At 40.6% G+C, this 21,705-nt stretch overlaps 1 protein-coding gene across 12 annotated transcripts in view; it reads left to right on the top strand.

Annotated features, from left to right (window-relative positions):
• THRB (thyroid hormone receptor beta) overlaps positions 1-21,705 on the top strand; it is a 391,526-nt gene that overhangs the window by 159,978 nt on the left and 209,843 nt on the right. For all 12 annotated transcript variants that reach the window (XM_060011556.1, XM_060011550.1, XM_060011553.1 and 9 more), the window contains one exon: positions 6,571-6,642. The gene's annotated coding sequence lies outside the window, so the exon portion shown is untranslated. The remainder of the gene's footprint in view (positions 1-6,570; positions 6,643-21,705) is intronic.

Raw genomic sequence — 21,705 nt, 5'->3', positions numbered from 1 at the left:
ACAGTAAGCGGACTCACAAACTTGGGTAAGATCTAGCAGGTGGCCCAATTGTATGTAAGTTTCCCATGTGTGGGAAGTACGCATTTAAGTATGTGTATACAGATCATACGAGTATATAATACCTTATGCTAAGTGATCCATTCACTGGTACTTCATCCTTATGAAACCAAAGAACGGTCAATACAATAAATAAAAACAGTCACTCTAGAAAGCAATCACTCTAGTGGCTGCCTGAGGAGCTGTTTCAGAGGGGTTTGGAGATAGGGTTTGGACTCAGCAGTAAGGAAAGATTGCGTTTGATTAGTAATATCTGTGATGACATGGAAAGGGGACAGTGGTGATATACGTGCCTTGTGTTTATCTTGGAACTTTTCAATTCAGTGACTCTTTATGGTATCTTGGAAACATGAGTTGCTTCCTCCATTTCATAGGGGAAAGAAAGGAATAGCGGATGGAGGTGGCCCAGAATTAAACCTTTTATTTATTTTTTCTGTACCCTTTTTTAAAAATCGAGGTATAGTTGATTTGCAATATTATATCAGTTTCAGGTGTACAACACAGTGATTCAATATTTGTATACATTGTACTTCATTTACAGGATTAAAGCTTTTAGTATCTCTTGATCTTGTTTCATTTCTGTTCATATTTATCTAGATTATTTTAGATAGTGTCTTACAAATGTTCGTGTCTGTTTACCCCTTTCCATTCCCATTGCCATGGTTACATTTTTGATCCTCATTAAAATGATTAGTAGAGGAGCTCTCTGGATGACTGTCCTGCTTCTAGTGTTCACAGTGTTGGCTGGGGTCAAGCGTCATGGGCTCCACTGAAAACCATGTGAAAGCTCTGTCCCATCTCTCAGAAAACTGAACACTTGCACAGACTCCTGCCAATGTGTTCAGGAGGGTCGTGAGCTCTGTGAGGTCTATGCTTCATTACAGATGCCTAGTCTGGTTCTCTCCCTCCCATCTACCCCTCACGTGTTTATCAGAGTAATGTTTCTAACACACACTTTGGATCATATTACTATCTTCTCAGAACCGATTCATTTCCCGTTGCCTTCAGGACAGAAAGAAGTCCAATCTGCTTAGATGGATCTCCAAACTCTTTTTTTTTTTACCAAATATATTTGGCGTATTACGTTGTGGAATGTCTATAACATGTTACACTGGCACATTTATATATAATAAGATAATTGCCATTGTAGGGACAACTAGCACCTCTGTTACATCACATAGTTATCTTTTCTTTTCAGGGGCCCCAACTCTTTCAAGCTCTCACCTTTGTAGCCTCCTTGCCCCCCTCTTCTCCCCTGCACCTTCCTCCCAAATACACAACCTCTAAACCTAACCAGAACACTTGGTCTTTCCCTCCATGGTTCCTGCACTTTGCTCCCATGGGTGCTGCTACCTGAATATCCTTTCCCACCTATCCAGGCCCTTTCTAACCTTCAAGCCCAGTGTCTGTTCTCACTCTCCGTTATTTCTGCGGACAGAGCTCTCAGCACCGATGAATGCCTTGTGGTGTCCTGCCCGTCATGGTGAGGTGTGTGCCTATTTGCCCTCAGATCCCTTGCTTGCCCTTCCCTGGTGTGACTGACCTGACAGGGAAGATAAGAAGGATAACAAGCCTAGGGAACTGTGGGGTTTTTTGCTAGACTTTATGTGTTTACTCTCTTTATATTATATAATAACCTACAAGAAAGTAACTGAGAAGGCTGGCTAGCAAAGGCAAATAAAAGGTGGAAGGCATATGAGATGCAAATTATTGGAGTTTGAAGTTATAAGTCAAAAAAACCCCCAAAAAACCCCCCAAAACAGGGCTATCCAGGTTCCTGAGTCTGGGGTCAGCCTTGGAAGGCCCTGAGAGAAGAGGGAAGCCAGGTGTTCCTTTCTCACACTCAGACCATCTCTCTGATGGCAGCTCGTCTCCTCTGGGGCTTCAGCTCCTACTAGGGAGGGCTTCTGAGCTGTCAGCTTCTGCGGGGTGGCCCTGTGCCCTGGGCTCCAGCACCGACACTTCTATGCTTTGTTCCCGTTGCTCAGGGACTTTCTGCAATGACTGAGTTCCTGGATGGCTGCTGCTTCCCCGTGTGCCTTCACGTCTTTCCTTCTGTGTGATCAGTTCCCTGCAGTATAGCCCTTCTGTTGAAATCCTTACGCTACTTTATATTTTCCTAGTTGAACCTTGACTGAAACAGCTGGCATTTGGTGGATAGTGGATGAGTCTGATTGCCTAAATTTTAAAACTATCTTCTATGGGGACATCTGTTTTTTGAGAGAGCCAGGGGTAGGTCCTATATTGGTTACATCTAGTACACAACCACATTTTGTACAGTTACCTGGGAAAGTAACCCATTACCTCAAAACTCAATGGTTTGAAACACTTGGCATTCATAGGTTCACGAGTCTGAGGGCTGGCTACTGGCTGGTCGTTTGAGTTCCGGCTGGGCCCACTCGTGCATCTGTGGTCAGCCGGGTGGTTCTGTGTATCTTGCCTGGGTGCCGTCCTATGTGTGGGGCTTGGCTGCTCTAGGCTGATCTAGGCTGGCCTCAGCTGAGGCGTGAGTCAACACCGCTCTGTGTTTCTCAGCCATGACGGGCTAGCCCAGGCGTGTTCTCATGGCAGTTACAGAGGAGCAAAGCAAACATGTACACATAACAAGAACTTTTTCAAACCTCTAGATGGAACATACCTGCTAACATTCCATTGGCCAAAGCAAGTCACCTGAGCAAAGCCAAAATCAAAGGGGGCAGGCATATTGGCTGAACCTCTTTAGTAAGAGGAACTGCAAAGTTACCTGACAAAGGGTAGGGACGGGGAGGGCTGAAGATGTGACCGTGAATGCAACGCAGTCAGTCTGTATCAGGCTCCACATGTTTGATGAGAGAGCCGAGACCAAAGAAGTAGAGATGACATTAATGTATCGCCATACTAGTAACCCCTTTTAAATGAAAACTTTGCAATAAAATACACATTGTGTATTCGCTAGCTTGTCCTGTAGAGTTCATTTGTACATAGTTACAGACTGAAGAACATAGACCAAGTAAAGAGCCATTTATAACTAACATATTAATAAACCAAGCTAAAGGGACTTTATTTATCCTTTAACCTTCAATTTGCATTAATTGGGAGCAGTCGTGGGAAATGGGGCCAACCTTACCTCAGGTCACATGGCTTAACAAAATGAACTGTTTCATGCCCAGAAATAAATGCCTTCCAAATATAAATATGAATCAGTTACAAAACAGAATATTTTGAGTACAAAATAACCACACTGTTAATATATTTATGTCCCAATTAAAAATGTGTAAGGAACACACATTCTGGGCTAAAGTTGTCCCAGAGAGTGATGCTCATTTTTGCTTTGAATCTTGTGTAAACAAACCGGGCAGCCTCCTTTGAGCCATGAGCAAATCCACGGCTCCCTGTTTTCTAAAGAAAAGAAGAATTAAAAATGGGAGTGTTTAAGTTGGGAAAGGTCTGGGGCTTGACCTTGCCGCTTTAAATTTCATTCCTTCCTCCATGACTAGGAAATCACTTTGAGTTTGTCTTCTTGGAGAACTCTAATTTGGTTTGTTCTTGGTTTGAGCCACACCATGAAAGAGATGCTGTCTGTCTGTATTATAGCAAAACTTGGAAGCCACTTCAGTGGCACTGTTTTCCAGTTGTCTTCTCTGCTGTTTTAATCTTTACACCTGAGCGTGTTCTCAGTAATTCACAATGAAGCCCATGACATCCTACTGCCTGAGCGAGAATCCCAGTTAGCCTTTTCTCACTGGCTTTGGGCATAATTTTAAATCTTTCTCCGACTCTGAACAATGGGGTTTCCTCATCTGAACAGTGGGGTTATTAATAATACCTACCTCATCTGATCACTGTGAGGATTAAATTAAGTGAAATTAGGTGAGAGAATTAGCATAACCCAACCCACAAAATGTGCTTAAGAAGTGGTATATATTAAACTGCTTATTGTTACTAATTATTATGTGAGAATGTTTAGGTTGTTGTCACTGAGTCAGGTTCATGTATATTCTTCAAAGTATAAATCAGAATTATACCTTCAAAAAATAAGTTGAGGTTCAATATTGTTTACATATAAGGCACTGTTTGTTTTTAGGTATTAGTGTCAAGGGTAGCGGTGCATATCTATTCACATTTAAAACCACAACATTTACAAACACAAGCTTCTTTCTGGCTTGTCAATTTAGTCTTTGAGAACGCTTTTAGAAAATGCTTCTTTTTTTCTTTTTCTTTTTTTTTTTTTTTTGCGGTATGTGGGCCTCTCACTGTTGTGGCCTCTCCCGTTGCGGAGCACAAGCTCCGGACGCGCAGGCTCAGCGGCCATGGCTCATGGGCCCAGCCGCTCCACAGCATGTGGGATCTTTCCAGACCGGGGCATGAACCCGTGTCCCCTGCATCGGCAGGCGGACTCTCAACCACTGCACCACAAGGGAAGCCTGTTTTTTGTTCTTTTTTAAATTGAAGTATAGTTGATTTACTATGTTGTGTTAGTTTCTGGTGTATAGCAAAGTGATTCAGTTATTTTTTTCATATTTTTTTCATTATAGGTTATTACAAGATATTGAATATAGTTCCCTGTGCTATACATTAGGACCTTGTTGTTTATTTGTATATAGTAGTGTGTATCTGTTAATCCCAAACTCTTAATTTATCCCTCCCCCTCCCCACCCTTCCCCCTTTGGTAACGGTAAGTTTGTTTTCTATGTTTCTACGTCTGTGAGTCTGTTTTGTAAATATGCTCCTTAAATATATTGGTCTTCAGCCTTAAAATATTAAAGCTTCCAATGTTCTTGCAAACAGTACAGTGATACTGACAACTTGGGATTTCAATATTTACGACAAAAGCAAGAGGAGAGAGACTTTGAAGGAAACAAATACAACCTCAAAGTCTTCCTTAAGGTTGTCTGAAAAGGGAGGAAAATTAATAATAAGCAGATCAATTTTTAACAAATACGTTTTACCTTTCAATACGCTTACTGTCCACTCTGCATGGAACCATAGTAGAGAAGACAGAGCAGCATCTCGAGAAGCTCAGAGTGGAGTTGCAGAGAAAATTTACACATGCACACATACATATGCGCACACACACACAGGTAACCAGCACACAGTTTAATGGTATGACAGGTGCTTTCATGGTGTTAGGTGGAAAGGCGGTGACTGAGCTGAGACTTAGTGCAGTCAGCATGGTCAGTTCACACACATGATGTTGAGAGTCCAAGTGTGGAACGATAGATACACATATGTAGGTTCATATCATATAGGTGAATGAAAAACACACAAGCACTGTTCATTGTCCTGGATACTCATCTTGTATGTAAATGTTATAAAAAAATGTACTGGCAAGATACAAATTCATGGTCTGGCCTTGGAGTGGGTTGTCAAGGAGATTATACCTATGCTCTATTTTATTTTAAAAAAAAAGAAAAGAGGAGCTTTCCTGGTGGCGCAGTGGTTAAGAATCCGCCTGCCAATGCAGGGGGCACGGGTTCGAGGCCTGGTCCGAGAAGACCCCACATGCCAGGGAGCAACTAAGCCCATGCGCCACAACTACTGAGCCTGTGCTCTAGAGCCCACAAGCCACAACTACTGAAGCCTGTGTGCCACAACTACTGAAGCCTGCGCGCCTAGAGCCTGTGCTCTGCAACAAGAGAAGCCACCACAATGAGAAGCCTGCGCCCCGCAACGAAGAGTAGCCCCCGCTCACTGCAACTAGAGAAAGCCCGCGTGCAGCAGCGAAGACCCAGTGCAGCCAAAACTTAAATAAATGAATAAACTTATAAAAAAAAAAAGAGCTGATGGGACAAAATGTTGTCAATGGTCCATTCTGGGCAGAGGGGACCCAGACATTTGTCCTGCCAACCTGTGCTTCCCTATGATCTCTAAGTTTCCCACAAGAACAACTACAACTGTGGGCCCACAGCCATGGAAAAAGCAGCCCCTCGCTTGCTGGGCAGACAGACACTTGGAGACGTCGTCTGCTGCAGGAACAGATGCCCTGGTTTCTCCTTCATCTGTTTACACCTGGGGGAAGAGTCCCCAACATCACCGCACTTGACACCATTCAGACACCTCCGTAGCTTCCTCTCGGGTCCCCCATCCTGACGTCTCACAGGGGCACAGCCCCGGCTGAGATTTGCTGGGACCTATCCTGGGAACCATCCTCTGACACCCAGCTGGACCCTTTTTAGCACAAAAGTTCTAAATTGTTTGATTCACATTTGCCTTTTAGTCCTCTTCCGAGGCTGGGAATCCAAAACCCCGGAGTCCTGTGCAGAAAAGTAGGTTCTTGGGATCCACAAACATTGTCTCATGCCTATAATGTGTTATTACAATCCTTGTGTTAAAGTCCCTTTCTCTGAAACCAGCTCCCCTTTGGAATGAGATTTTATCTAAGTCTGTTTGCATGTATTCAAAATCAGAGACATCTCTGAAACCAGACCCCATTTAAACATAGAAAGAAGAGCAGTGGTGAATTAAGCAAATGTTGGGGGAGTTTTAAAGAAAAAACACACATCTATTTATCTTCTTGTGTTTCCTTTCTTCCAGATCTGCGTTTTCCCTCCCATTGGCCGTCCTGCGTGGGTACCAAGTTCCACACGGGATTTCATGGATTGTCAGGTCAGATGTTGGGCGTGACTTGGCTGTTTGCAGATTCGTGATTTTATGATTGCCACTTTTCAGCGTTATGGGAAGGATCTTCTAGTTTATGGCATTGCTGCTGTTGTTATTTAAGATGGTTTTGAGCTCTGTAGGTGTTCAGGAGGAATATACAGCGTTCGATGGGTTAAAAACAAACATAATGGAGAGAAGGACGCTTCAAATTCATTTGGGGGGAAAAGGAGTAATAATTGGACAGAGAGAGAAAGGAGCCCATTTTTCATTTGTTATGTGGAAAAATGCTTGATGGAGGACCACAGTCCTCTCCAATCTCTCTTTTCCTTGAGCGCTAAAAAAAGCAAAAGGATCGGCTCACCCTTGGTCAGAGCAAGTCAGGTAGGGCATGTGCACCTGTGCAGTAAAGACCCCCTTCCATTACTGACAAGCCCATACAACTTCCCTCCAGTCCCCAGATGTTTGGAAATATCAGGCAGCCTGTTCAGTTGGAACACTAGGATGTCGTTTGGAACCCAGTTTGTTTACATTATTATAACAACAGTTTCAGTTTGTCTCTGCAGTTAGGGTTGTGTCAGCACTTTCCTTTCTGTGTTTATTATTTTTAGCAGTTTAAAAGCTAACCAGGAAAAATGGCTTTCTGGCGGCGAGGTGACATTCCGGCTGGGCCAGGGTCTGTGGCGTCTATAGATGCACTGGCTGGCTGTGGAGTCGGGCCTTTTGAATGCTGCCTTTGTGCTTCCATCGCCAGGGCCTCTGGCCTATTGTCCAGCCGCCTCAGTTGAGGTGGCACTATCTGATTGTAACCGGTACTAATATTACAGTGTTCGGTGCCCAGACCCTCCCCGGGGGCCCCAGTCTGGCGGCCTCTGTCTCCCAGCTCTCTCTCCAGGGGACCAATCCCAGCTCTCATATCAGAAACGCTATTTGTAATTTATAGAAGGTTCCAGGGAAAAGGATCGGTAAGGATCAGCTAGCCCTGCAGTTCTCTAACTTTTTTATTTTTTTTTTTTACAAAGAACCCTTTACCCAAATGCAATCTTCCAGTGAAACGCAATTTGTAAGACCTGGAAAAGTACAGCTGTTCTCTTTGAAGGAGAGAACCCTAGTTTTCAGCCTCCACTCCACCCACCCCCAATCAAGGTGGCTTCTCAGGTCCCCTCCCCCAACCAAGAAACCTATGACTCCTCAGAATACTTGCACACTGTTTTCACAGGGCGAGCCCCTCAATTTACAGAGAAGGAAACTAAGAGGTGATTTTATAGATGCTTAAAACATGAGACATTAGGCACTAAAAAAGTACACTGCATTCATCCATTTTTATTTAGTTCTAAAAAAAAAGGCACAGCTAATCTACCGTAATAGCAATCAAAATAGTGGTTACTCTGGGGAGAGACCAGATTGACTGGGCAGGGACACAGGGAATTTTTCTGGGGTGGTACAAATGTATGTCTTAGAAGTGTGGGTTACATGGCATTTGTCATAACTCGTCTCCTTTTTGCTATACATAAATTATACCTCTGTTAAAAAATAAAAAGAAGGAAAATAAAGCAAAAAAAAAATTAGCTGTTTTGTGAATGAAAATTCTGAGAGCTTCCTGAAATACTGAAAATACCGATGGTCTTTCTTAAAGCTATGTGCACTCTTTATTGAGTGGAATCTGCAGTCATTATGCAAAGCTGCAGAAGACAAGAGACCACGCTGCTTTTCCAATTATTGAACTTTCTTTGTTCAATAGTTACCAAAACCAGAAAAAAAAAAATCTCAGAGAATTTCAGACAACAGAACCCCTGAATACCTTCTGGGGTCTTCTAGCCAGTAATGCAGCTAAAGGATGATGTATGGGATTCCTGGCGGTGGAAATCCCGAGTACAATACTTGATTCATGCATTACTTTGACATGTACTGTTGGTAATGCTCAGGAAATTGTTCATAATTTTTTAACCTTTGCTCCTTCATCTGAATGCTTTTTCGGGACCTGTGAAATACAAGATTGCTTCTTCTATATCTTATCAGAGTTGAACTTCTGGTGACAGGTTGGAATTCAGGCCTTTAGTGACACCTCTATCCTTGCAATAAATCATCTGGACCCTTTAAAAATGACTTTTCTCCCCCGGAAATACTTGGAGCCAAGCCTACTAGAATTCTTCTATTTGTGTGTTTTAGAAGTCCGGCAGTAACATGGAAGGTCATTATTTGGGTTGAAATGCTGCTAAGGCCCTAAGCCCGGGAAGATAGGACCCTGTGGCCAACTTGCCCTTTAGAGCCTCATGAGGAGAGTGGGCTGAGAAGAACAGGGAGAATGCTTTTGAAAAGGAAGTGATGGTAGTGTTGGGGGATAGTGAGAGAGGGCAAGTGAGGGTCTCGTGAAGCAAGGGCAGAAAGGATTTAAAGATATCGTTGTCCCTCCGTATCTGGGGGGAGTAGTTCCAGGACCCCACATAGACCAAATGCTCAAGGCCCTCAAGTGCATAAAACGGTGTAGTACAGTCAGCCCTCCTTATCCGTGGGTTCTGCGTCCATGGATTCAACCAACCCCGGACTGTACCCGAGTGTTCCAGCCTCTGAGGCTGTGTGACTTTTCTTCAAGAAGAACAAACTGCTACTTTAGTGATTTCCCAACAAAGGGCCAAGATCTCTTTCATTCACAAAATGGATCCACGTGACCCAAAATTTAGTTCACTAATGAAGCAATGGCAAAACAATCATTTGTAAAAGGAACATTTTTTTTTAAACCCACCCATACTGCACTCTGCCTGCACGGACACACAAATGTCCTCATCAAATCACATTGAATTCAGTAAGGTTTATATCCAACCAATTTAGTTTAATGTGCATAAGAGCAGAAGGGAAATTGCACAGTGGAAGAGTTTGAACAGAATTTGCTTTTTTGCAATTCAATGCCCATTTGAAAGGAACTGTTTCTTCAAGTCATTTATTGAGTCAACTTATCCAAATGGCAAGTACCAAGAAGAATTGTATGACTTCTCCATTCCAGGGACTTGGAGCAAGTGATTCTCCCGGGCCCAATGTTCTTGAAATGTACGTGTGTGTGTATGTGTGTGTGCATTCATCTACAGGTCAAGGAGCGTTTGGAAAATGCAATGTGTGTGTAGTCAGATTTCAGTTATTTGTGAGAATGAGAGTAAAACACGAATAACTGAAGTCCAATCAATGGATATATTTTCCTGTTGACTTTTAAAAATTAGCAACCTGGACGTTTTTAGCCCCTGATCTGCTTATGAGGTCTGTGAACAAGTGGGAGTATATCCTGATTTGAGTTTTATCTCCTTCTTTCCCCCTCAACTGTGTTTTCTATTGGTGCTATTGGGCTAATAACAACTAAAACACTGGATGAAAGAAAAATAGCAAACGCCTTAATGTGCATATTATTATTATTCTCAATTTCCAGACAAGGAAACTGAGGGTAAAGGTTGAGGAGCAATGCCTGAAGATTTTGCTGTCATAGTGGCAGGGTTGGGCTTGAACTCAGATCTTTCTATCTGTGAGCCGCTGTCTTAGGAAGAGAAGCAGTGGATTGAAACTAATCATCATATTACACTGGCTGGAGCAGAAATATACCTAAATTTGTGGAGAGAATAAACTACTATTTTGGGCCTGCCCATAGCAGGAAATCTTAATAACAATGACAAACACACAAAATTTTATTTTTCTCTCCAGGGCTATTGGGGGTGGTTCTCTTATCATCAGGGACTCAGGTATGTTCTATCTTTCTTTATTTCTATTCTTAAGCATATGACTTTATCTTCAAGGTTCCTTCCTAGGTCAAGATGACTGCTGGAGCTCCAGCCCTCACACATAAATTCTAGGCAGCAGGAAAGATGGGAAGAAGGGGGCAAAGGCAGCCATTTCCAGCTGGTTTTCCTCTCTAGGAGGGCTTCCCTGAATTCCCACTTCACAGCTTCTGCCTACCATCTCACGTACCGACTCCTGGTTGCAAAAGAGTCTAGAAAATGTAGTGGGTACTTTGCATCCAGAGGTGAGGTGAGATTTGGTTGTAAAGGAATAGAATGGAGGCACCTAGCAGATTGGTCACAATCAGACAGCTATTAAAGGCTTTTCAACTTTGGAGAGACATGATCAGGATGGTGCTTTAGAGGAACTGATCTTGTAGCCACCTGGTTGATGGATAAAAGGGGGAAAAGTGAAGGACTCCAATTTGTAGTGATGAGTTTTGTATTACTGAGGTGGCACTGGGGACAAGAGAGATCAATGTGATCCAATTTGTGAAGAATGCATTAACCAAGGAGAATGTATTCATTAATTAGCTGTGCAATTGAAAACTGGGTTTCAACACACACACACATATGTCTGTGAGGTGTGTGTATATGTATAAAAATACATAGTATATACATATTCATATACACGTATGTATATGTGTATGAATGTGTATATGTGAGTAAATATATATACATACACACATATATATGAATGGAAACCAGGGAAAGACATTTAGCTAAACTTCTAGGAAACAGGATCCAGATAAACAAAACCGTCTCGTGTTTTTTTTTTATGCAGAAAATTGGCTGGAAATTTAATGATGCGGTCTATTGGCAATAGATAAATAATGCAAAAACAAATATATGCAGGCACACACACAACACAAACAACAGAAGACTTTTCTAGGGCTCCATACCACCAACTGCAATAATTTTGAAACTTTGGCATCCCTAAACAAAGAAAAGGGAAAAATTAAAAGGAGCTAAATTATAAACTTTTAAAGGAATAAGAGGTGAAGGCATTGTAAACATAACTAAGAAGTTATCCTAAGAAGCCAAGCTAGAGGAAGTAGGAAAGTCAGGGTGGAAAAAAAAAAAACCCAGTTTTTCTTTCCCTCTTCTCTCTCTCTTTCTCCCTTCCTTTCTTTCTTCCTCCCTCCCTCCCTCTTTCTGTCCCTCCTTTCTTCTTTCCTTCCTTTCTCCCTTCCTTCCTTTCCTTCCTCCCTTCCTTACTTCCTTTCCTCCCTTCCTTCCTTTCCTTCCTTCTTTTCTTTCTTCCTTTCTCCCTTCCTTCCTTTCCTCCCTTCCTTCCTTCCTTCCCTCCTTCCTTCCTTCCCTCTCTTTCTCTCTCATTCTCTTTCTTTCCTTCTCTCACTCTCTCTTGCACTCTCTTTTCTTCTTCTTTAACTTTAGGAGGGGTAGAATCATGCATTTGGTAACCATACATTCATAGACTTTTCATTTTGAGCTCCCAAATGTGAAAGAAGTTCAACTCCAAGCCATCACCACATCGCTTTTGTTCAGCCAGTGAGCAGCAGGTAACATCTTGCCATTTGTGGATGACAAAATCAAAGCCTGTCTGTGGTGCTGGTAGGATGGAGCCAGGCCCCCGGCATGGCTGTTTTGGAACTCCTCACATCCATGGTACACGGTACCACCACATATACAAACACATGTTGCCTATGTAACCCACAGGGCTGGGCAAAAATGACCGAGTTTGTCAGTACAACTTTCTTGGTACTGTGTGTTTGACATCTTTGGCTGCAAGGCAAAATGAGTTTTCATTTTAGCTTTTTAAATCAGCTGAATTAGCAGAACTTGATTTTCTGATTTAACCCTCCCTGATGGCATTGTGCAGAGCTAGCCTGAGTCCTGTTTTTCCCACCACGCATTGGAGAGGGGTGGGTCGGCGGGGCCCTGGCTGTCTGCTCTTCCCTGCATCTTCTCAGGAAGCCTGTCGAGGCAAGCGTTGTAATTTGTGCTGTAACGTCCTGGACAGAGTCTCATATTAAAAAGTAAATGCCTATACACTTAACGTAGTAAAAGAACAAAAACATGCATGGGAAAAACACGCCGACTGTAAAATAGTGGCTACTTGGCAAAGAGAGGGGAGGGAGAGGAGAGAGAGATGGACAAATGTCATGGTGTTTTCTTACGTTTTATTTCTTATAAAGAGACAGATGAAACAAGTAGAGCAAATCAGAATGGTGGACCATGTGTATCCATAATATTGTTTTATACGCCCTTTTAAAAAAATTTTATTTTATATTGGAGTGTAGTTGATTAACAATGTTATGTTAGTTTCAGGTGTACAGCAAAGTGATTCAGTTATACATACACATGTATCTATTCTTTTTCAAATTCTTTTCCCCTTTAGGTTATTACAGAATATTGAGTAGAGGTCCCTGTGCCATACAGTAGGTCCTTGCTGGCTATCTATTTTAAATATAGTACTGTGTATACGCCAATCCTATACTCCTAATTTATCCCTCCTCCCCACCTTTCCCCTTTGATAACCATAAGTTTGTTTTCTATGTCTGTGAGTCTGTGTCTGTTTCATAGATAAGTTCATTTGTATCATTCTTTAGTTTTCACATATAAGTGATATCATATGATATTTGTCTTTCTCTGTCTGACTTACTTCACTCAGTATAATCATCTCTGTGTCCATCCATGTTGCTGCAAATGGCATTATTTCATTCTTCTTAATGGCTGAGTAATATTCCATTATATATGTGTGTGTGTGTGTGTGTGATATTCCATTGTATGTATGTGTGAACGTGTGAACTCTTTCATAATTTTAAAAACTTTTTCTTTTTTTTTTAGGCTATAGACATTGACATTTTATTTATTTTTAACATCTTTATTGGAGTATAATTGCTTTACAATGGTGTGTTAGTTTCTGCTGTATAACAAAGTGAATCAGCTATACATATACATATATCCCCATATCTCCTCCTTCTTGCGTCTCCCTCCCACCTTCCCTATCACACCCCTCTAGGTGGTCACAAAGCACCGAGCTGATCTCCCTGTGCTATGCGGCTGCTTCCCACTAGCTATCTGTTTTACATTTCGTAGTGTATATATGTCCATGCCACCCTCTCACTTCATCCCAGCTATCCCTTCCCCTTCCCCATGTCCTCAAGTCCATTCTCTACGTCTGCATCTTTATTCCTGTCCTTCCCCTGGGTTCCTCAGAACCTGTTTTATTTTTTTTTGAGATTCCATATATATGTGTTAGCATACGGTATTTGTTTTTCTCTTTCTGACTTACTTCACTCTGTATGACAGACTCTAGATCCACCCACCTCACTGCAAATAACTCAGTTTCGTTTCTTTTTATGACTGAGTAATATTCCATTGTATATATGTGCCACATCTTCTTCATCCATTCATCTGTCATTGGACACTTAGGTTGCTTCCATGTCCTGGCTATTGTAAATAGAGCTGCAATGAACATTTTGGTACATGACTCCTTTTAAGAATTATGGTGTTCGCAGGGTATATGCCCAGTAGTGGGATTGCTGGGTCATATGGTAGTTCTATTTTTAGTTTTTTAAGGAACCTCCATACTGTTCTCCATAGTGGCCATATCAATTTACATTCCACCAACAGTGCAAGAGGGTATCTTTTCTCCACACCCTCTCCAGCATTTATTGTTTGTAGATATTTTAATGATGGCCATTCTGACTGGTGTGAGGTGATACCTCATTGTAGTTTTGATTTGCATTCCTCTAAGGTTTAGTGATGTTGAGCATCCTTTCATGTGTTTGTTGGCAATCTGTATATCTTCTTGGAGAAATGTCTATTTAGGTCTTCTGCCCATTTTTGGATTGGGTTGTTTGTTTTTTTGTTATTGAGCTGCCTGAGCTGCTTGTAAATTTTGGAGATTAATCCTTTGTCAGTTGCGTCATTTGCAAATATTTTCTCCCATTCTGAGGGTTGTCTTTTGGTCTCGTTTATGTTTTCCTTTGCTGTGCAAAAGCTTTGAAGTTTCATTAGGTCCCATTTGTTTATTTTTGTTTTTATTTCCATTTCTCTAGGAGGTGGGTCAAAAAGGATCTTGCTGTGATTTACGTCATGGAGTGTTCTGCCTATGTTTTCCTCTAAGACTTTTATAGTGTCTGGTCTTACATTTAGATCTTTAATCCATTTTAAGTTTATTTTAGTGTATGGTGTAGGAAGTGTTCTAATTTCATTCTTTTACATGTAGCTGTCCAGTTTTCCCGGCACTACTTATTGAAGAGGCTGTCTTTTCTCCATTGTATATTCTTGCCTCCTTTATCAAAAATAAGGTAACCATATGTGCATGGGTTTATCTCTGGGCTTTCTATCCTGTTCCATTGATCTATCTTTCTGTTTTTGTGCCAGTACCATACTGTCTTGATTACTGTAGCTTTGTAGTATAGTCTGAAGTCAGGGTGCCTGATTCCTCCAGCTCTGTTTTTCGTTCTCAAGATTGCCTTGGCTATTTGGGGTCTTTTGTGTTTTCATACAAACTGTGAAATTTTTTGTTCTAAGTCTGTGAAAAATGCCAGTGTTAGTTTGATAGGGATTGCATTGAATCTGTAGATTGCTTTGGGTAGTAGAGTCATTTTCACAATGTTGATTCTTTCAATCCAAGAACATGGTATATCTCTCCATCTATTTGTATCATCTTTAATTTCTTTCATCAGTGTCTTATAATTTTCTGCATACAGGTCTTTTGTCTCTTTAGGTAGGTTTATTCCTAGATATTTTATTCTTTTTGTTGCAATGGTAAATGGGAGTGTTTTCTTAATTTCATTTTCAGATTTTTCATCATTAGTGTATAGGAATGCCAGAGATTTCTGTGCATTAATTTTGTATCCTGCTACTTTACCAAATTCATTGATTAGCTCTAGTAGTTTTCTGGTAGCATCTTTAGGATTCTCTATGTATAGTATCATGTCATCTGCAAACAGTGACAGCTTTACTTCTTCTTTTCTGATTTGGATTCCTTTTATTTCCTTTTCTTCTCTGATTGCTGTGGCTAAAACTTCCAAAACTATGTTGAATAAGAGTGGTGAGAGTGGGCAACCTTGTCTTGTTCCTGATCTTAGTGGAAATGCTTTCAGTTTTTCACCATTGAGGACGATGTTGCTTGTGGGTTTGTCATATATGGCCTTTATTATGTTGAGGAAAGTTCCCTCTATGCCTACATTCTGCAGGGTTTTTATCATAAATCGGTGTTCAATTTTGTCAAAAGCTTTCTCTGCATCGCTTAAGATGATCATATGGTTTTTCTCCTTCAGTTTGTTAATATGGTGTATCAAATTGATAGATTTGCCTATATTGAAGAATCCTTACATTCCTGGGATAAACCCACTTGATCATGGTGTATGATCCTTTTAATGTGCTGTTGGATTCTGTTTGCTAGTATTTTGTTGAGGATTTCTGCATCTATGTTCATCAGTGATATTGGTCTGTAGTTTTCTTTCTTTGTGACATCTTTGTCTGGTTTTGGTATCAGGGTGATGGTGGCCTTGTAGAATGAGTTTGGTAGTGTTCCTCCCTCTGCTATATTTTGAAAGAGTTTGAGAAGGATAGATGTTAGCTCTTCTCTAAATGTTTGATAGAATTCGCCTGTGAAGCCATCTGGTCCTAGGCTTTTGTGTGTTGGAAGATTTTTAATCACAGTCTCAATTTCAGTGCCTTTGATGGGTCTGTTTATATTTTCTATTTCTTCCTGGTTCAGTCTTGGAAGGTTGTGCTTTTCTAAGAATTTGTCCATTTCTTCCAGGTTGTCCATTTTATTGACATATAGTTGCTTGTAGTGATCTCTCATGATCCTTTGTATTTCTGCAGTGTCAGTTGTTACTTTTCCTTTTTCATTTCTAATTCTATTGATTCGAGTCTTCTCCCTGTTTTTTCTTGATGGGTCTGGCTAATGGTTTATCAATTTTGTTTATCTTCTCAAAGAAGGAATCAGCTTTTAGTTTTATTGATCTTTGCTATCGTTGCCTTCATTTCCTTTCTATTTATTTCTGATCTGATCTTTATGATTTCTTTCCTTCTGCTAACTTTGGGGTTTTTTTGTTCTTCTTTCTCTAATTGCTTTAGGTGTAAGGTTAGGTTGTTTATTTGTGATGTTTCTTGTTTCTTGATGTAAAATTGTATTGCTATAAACTTCCCTCTTAGAACTGTTTTTGCTGCATCCCATAGGTTTTGGGTCGTTGTGTTTTCATTGTCATTTGTTCTTAGGTATTTTTTTATTTCCTCTTTGATTTCTTCAGTGATCTCTTGGTTATTTAGTAGTGTATTGCTTAGCCTCCACGTGTTTGTATTTTTTACAGATTTTTCCTGTAATTGATATCTAGTCTGATAGCATTGTGATCGGAAAAGATACTTGATACAATTTCAATTTTTTAAAATTTACCAAGGCTTGATATGTGACCCAAGATATGATTGATCCTGGAGAATGTTCCATGAGCACTTGAGAAGAAAGTGTATTCTGTTGTTTTTGGATGCAATGTCCTATCAATATCAATTAAGTCCATCTTGTTTAATGTATCATTTAAAGCTTGTGTTTCCTTATTTATTTTCATTTTGGATGATCTGTCCATTGGTGAAAGTGGGGTGTTAAAGTCCCCTACTATGAGTGTGTTACTGTCGATTTCTCCTTTTATGGCTGTTAGCATTTGCCTTATGTATTGAGGTGCTCCTGTGTTGGGTGCATAAATGTTTACAATTGTTATATCTTCTTTTTGGATTGATCCCTTGATCATTATGTAGTGTCCTTCTTTGTCTCTTGTAAGACTCTTTATTTTAAAGTCTATTTTGTCTGATATGAGAATTGCTACTCCAGCTTTCTTTTGATTTCCATTTGCATGGAATATCTTTTTCCATCCCCTCACTTTCAGTCTGTATGTGTCCCTAGGTCTGACGTGGGTCTCTTGTAGACAGCAAATATATGGGTCTTGTTTTTGTATCCATTCAGCCAGTCTATGCCTTTTGGCTGGAGCATTTAATCCATTTACATTTAAGGTAATTATCGATACGTATGTTCCTATTACCATTTTCTTAATAGTTTTGGGTTTGTTATTGTAGGTATTTTGCTTCTCTTGTGCTTCTTGCCTAGAGAAGTTCCTTTAGCATTTGTTGTAAAGCTGGTTTGGTGGTGCTGAACTCTCTCAGCTTTTGCTCGTCTGTAAAGGTTTTAATTTCTCCATCAAATCTGAATGAGATCCTTGCTGGGTAGAGTAATCTTGGTTGCAGGTTTTTCTCCTTCATCACTTTAAATATGTCCTGCCACTCCCTTCTGTCTTGCAGAGTTTCTGCTGAAAGATCAGCTGTTAACCTTATGGGGATTCCCTTGTATGTTATCTGTTGTTTTTCCCTTGCTGCTTTTAATATTTTTTCTTTGTATTTAATTTTTCATAGTTTGATTAATATGTGTCTTGGTGTGTTTCTCCTTGGATTTATCCTGTATGGGACTCTCTGCTCTTCCTGGACTTGACTATTCTCTTTCCCATATTAGGGAAGTTTTCAACTATAATCTCTTCAAATATTTTCTCACTCCCTTTCATTTTCTCTTCTTCTTCTGGGACCCCTACAATTCGAATGTTGGTGCATTTAATGTTGTCCCAGAGGTCTCTGAGACTGTCCTCAATTCTTTTCCCTCTTTTTTCTTTATTCTGCTCTGTGGTAGTTATTTCCACTATTTTATCTTCCAGGTCACTTGTCTGTTTTTTGCTTCAGTTAATCTGCTACTGATTCCTTCTAGAGAATTTTAAATTTCATTTATTGTGTTGTTCATCATTGTTTGTTTGTTGTTTAGTTCTTCTAGGTCCTTGTTAAACGATTCTTGTATTTTCTCCATTGTATTTCCAAGATTTTGGATCATCTTTACTATCATTACTCTGAATTCTTTTTCAGGTAGACTGCCTATTTCCTCTTCATTTGTTTTGTCTGGTGAGTTTTTATCTTGCTCCTTCATCTGCTGTGTGTTTCTCTGTCATCTCATTTTGCTTAACGTACTGTGTTTGGGTCTCCTTTTTGCAGGCTCCATGTTTGTAATTCCCATTGTTTTTGGTGTCTGCCCCCTCCCCGCTAAGGTTGGTTTAGTGGGATGTGTAGGCTTCCTGGTGGAGGGGACTGGTGCCTGTGTTCTGGTGGGTGAGGCTGGATCTTGTATTTCTAGTGGGCAGGACCAAGTCCGGTGGAGTGTTTCTGTGACCTTATTATGATTTTAGGCAGCCTCTCTGCTTATGGGTGGGGTTTTGTTCCTGTCTTGCTCATTGTTTGGCATGGGGTGTCCAGCACTGGAGCTTGCTCATTGTTGAATGGAGCTGGGTCTTAGTGTTGAGATGGATATCCCTGGGAGAGCTTTCGCCATTTGATATTACGTGGAGCTGGGAGGTCTCTGGTGGACCAATGTCCTGAACTCGGCTCTCCCACCTCAGAGGCTCAGGCTTGACACCCAGCTGGAGCACCAAAACGCTGTCAGCCACACGGCTCAGAAGAAAAGGGAGACAAAAAAGAAAGAAAGAAGGAAAAAAATAAAATAAGATAACTAAAATAAAAAATAATTATTAAAATTTAAAAAGTAACAAAAAAACAAAAAAAAGAAAGAAAGAAGAGAGCAACCAACTCAAAAAACAAATCCACCAATGATAACAAGCACTAAAAATTATAGCAAAAAAACACAGACAGACAGAACCCTAGGACAAATGGTAAAAGCAAAGCTATACAGACAGAATCACACAAAGAAGCATACACTTACACACTCACAAAAAGAGAAAAAGGAAAAAAATATATATTATTTTAAAAAAAGGAAGAGAGCAACCAAATCAATAAACAAATCTACCAATGACAATAAACTCTAAATACTAAACTAAGATAAACATAAAACCAGAAACAAATTAGATGCAGAAAGCAAACCCCAGGTCTACAGTTGCTCCCATAGTCCACGGCCTCAATTTTGGGTTGATTCATTGTCTATTCAGATATTCCAGGGATGCAGAGTACCTCAAGTTGATTGTGGACATTTAATCTGCTGCTCCTGAGGCTGCTGGGAGAAGTTTCCCCTTCTCTTCTTTGTTAGCACAGCTCCGGGGGTTCAGCCTCATTTTCTGTTAATTTCTGAGGTTAAGAGACAGAGGGTCTGGTATATCCCATTTACCAACCAAAGAGACCTTTAGTTTTCTAGTTTAAGCTTGGCCTCAGTTCGTTCGTACCTTGGATCTGTGGGCTACTAATTATGGCCATTTTACTAAATGGTATGGTTCATATTTTTATTTAATATGTTGTTAATGAAAAGCAACTGTTCTCTTCATTAAAATTCAAAGAGAGTAGGAATTGAGGATAAAAAATTAGCCCATATGCAGTCTTCCATATGCATATCGTGTTTCATAATAAAAAGGAGTTAGAGTGGAAGAATTAACTGTAAGAAGATGGGAAAATGATATCTAGTAACAACTAGCAACAGAATTCCTCTAAGGAAGGAACTGTATTTACTTGGGAAAATACCTTGACCAATATGCTTGGAGATAGAAAAATAAATCTCCAAGGGATCTGGATGAGAGTGGAACTGTTTTGCTAGAGGTGAGAGGAGGTTTGGTCCATTGCTCCAGAGAGAGAAGGGAGATGGAGATAGAGATGGAGATGGAGACAGAGATGGAGGATATGGAGATGGAGGTGGAGATGGAGGTAAAGGTGGAGGTGGAGGTTGTGGGGTGAATGAATGAATGACCAATAGTGGACAAAGGGCCAGAGAGATGACAGAAGCTGCAAGGTAGTGAAGTGACTCCTTCTCTCTGACCCCTCAGATCCTCCGTAAAGAAACTGAAATGTTTGGTGGTGATAGATCTGTTATAGAAAGAACATACTTTTGACTCAGGTCATGGGGTGAAGCTGAGGCAGTTCAGGTGGCCACAGAGGTCTGAGGTGGCTGGGGGGATTGTAGAAATCTTGCAGAATGGGGGTTCAGTCCAAGGTGGAAGGTGGCGGAGGTAGGTCTTTTATCTACATAGGTTGCATATTATGGTGGCTTAGAGTAGTGCATCTCAAGTTTTCATGATCATATTGTCAACTGGGAATCTTGTTAAAAACACTGATTCTGAATCCAGACCTCTGGGGCAGGGTCTGGGATTCTGTATTCCTAACAAAGCTCCTGGGGGAAGCCCGTGATGCTGCTCAACAGACCACACTTGGAGTAGCAAAGTGGCTCCAGGACCAGATTTCCCAGGTTCAAATCTAGTTTTGCCACGTATTTACTGTGTGACTGAGAGGAAATTATTTCACTTGCTTTTGCCCGTTTTCTCAACCATAACGTGGAGGCAATACCTCGTAGGGTTGCTATGAAGATTAAATGAGTTAATGTATGTAAAATGCCTAGAACAGTGAGTAACTGACAGATAAAGGAGCTATATTAGGGTTAACTTCAGCTGCAGTTATTGTTGTTGGTATTATTATTATTACTATTATTATTTACTTACTTGGAAATGAAACCTATCCTACGAAGAGCTGAGAATTTCTTAAGACTCAGTCTGTTGCAGCAGCACAAGCTTGGACTTTAATTATGAGACAAAGGTGGGTTCAAATCCCACCTCCATGACCTGGATCATTCACTCCCTTCTGCCCTTGCAGTGAATTAGTTTAAATTCCAAAACTTGCTGAAAAGTTACCTAGGCATGCGTGCTAATTTTTTTCCCTAAAACTTGAGACTACGTAAGAGTGCATTTCGTTGGGACTCGAAGGCCAACATTACCATCCAGGGAATTCCTCTCTTCGGCATTGCATTTTCTAGATATCTCTATTATCATTGTGTTATGTTGTAAATACCTGGTTAGGTGCCCATTCCCCCTCCCCATTCAGTTGAGCCTGGCTGGGGCACAGGTTGGAAATACTCTTCTTCTCACCCCTCTACCCCCTACCCCGCCAGCACCTGGCATGGAGTTTGGCACACGGTGTGTGTGAACTCTCAATTAATATGGCGAAAAATCATCTGCCTGTAGTCAAGAGAGGCAGAAAAATCATACATTTAAAAAAATCATGTATTCATTTCATTTTGACTTTCACTTAGTCTACTTCATCATTTTTTTAGAATTTACCTACACCAAGGAATTTATTATCAGCATCAAATACATGGTGGTACACATACTTACTTACTTGGATTGATAAACAATGTATGTTTATCAATGGAAGGATGGAAGGATCCATAAATGTTTGTGTTTGCTGTGAATATAAATTAATTTTTTCATACTTATCAGATATGGAATGAGAGAGATATCTTCCACTTAAAGCAAACCTTACGCGGGAGTGTTTGTATTTACAGAATAGATAAATTGAAGAGCAAATATTTATTTAG

This window comes from Delphinus delphis, chromosome 4 (genome assembly GCF_949987515.2).
Source record: "Delphinus delphis chromosome 4, mDelDel1.2, whole genome shotgun sequence".
Taxonomy (NCBI): Eukaryota; Metazoa; Chordata; class Mammalia; order Artiodactyla; family Delphinidae; genus Delphinus; species Delphinus delphis.
The sequence above is the reverse complement of the archived record's forward strand: the minus strand, read 5'-3'. Positions and strand labels throughout refer to the sequence as shown.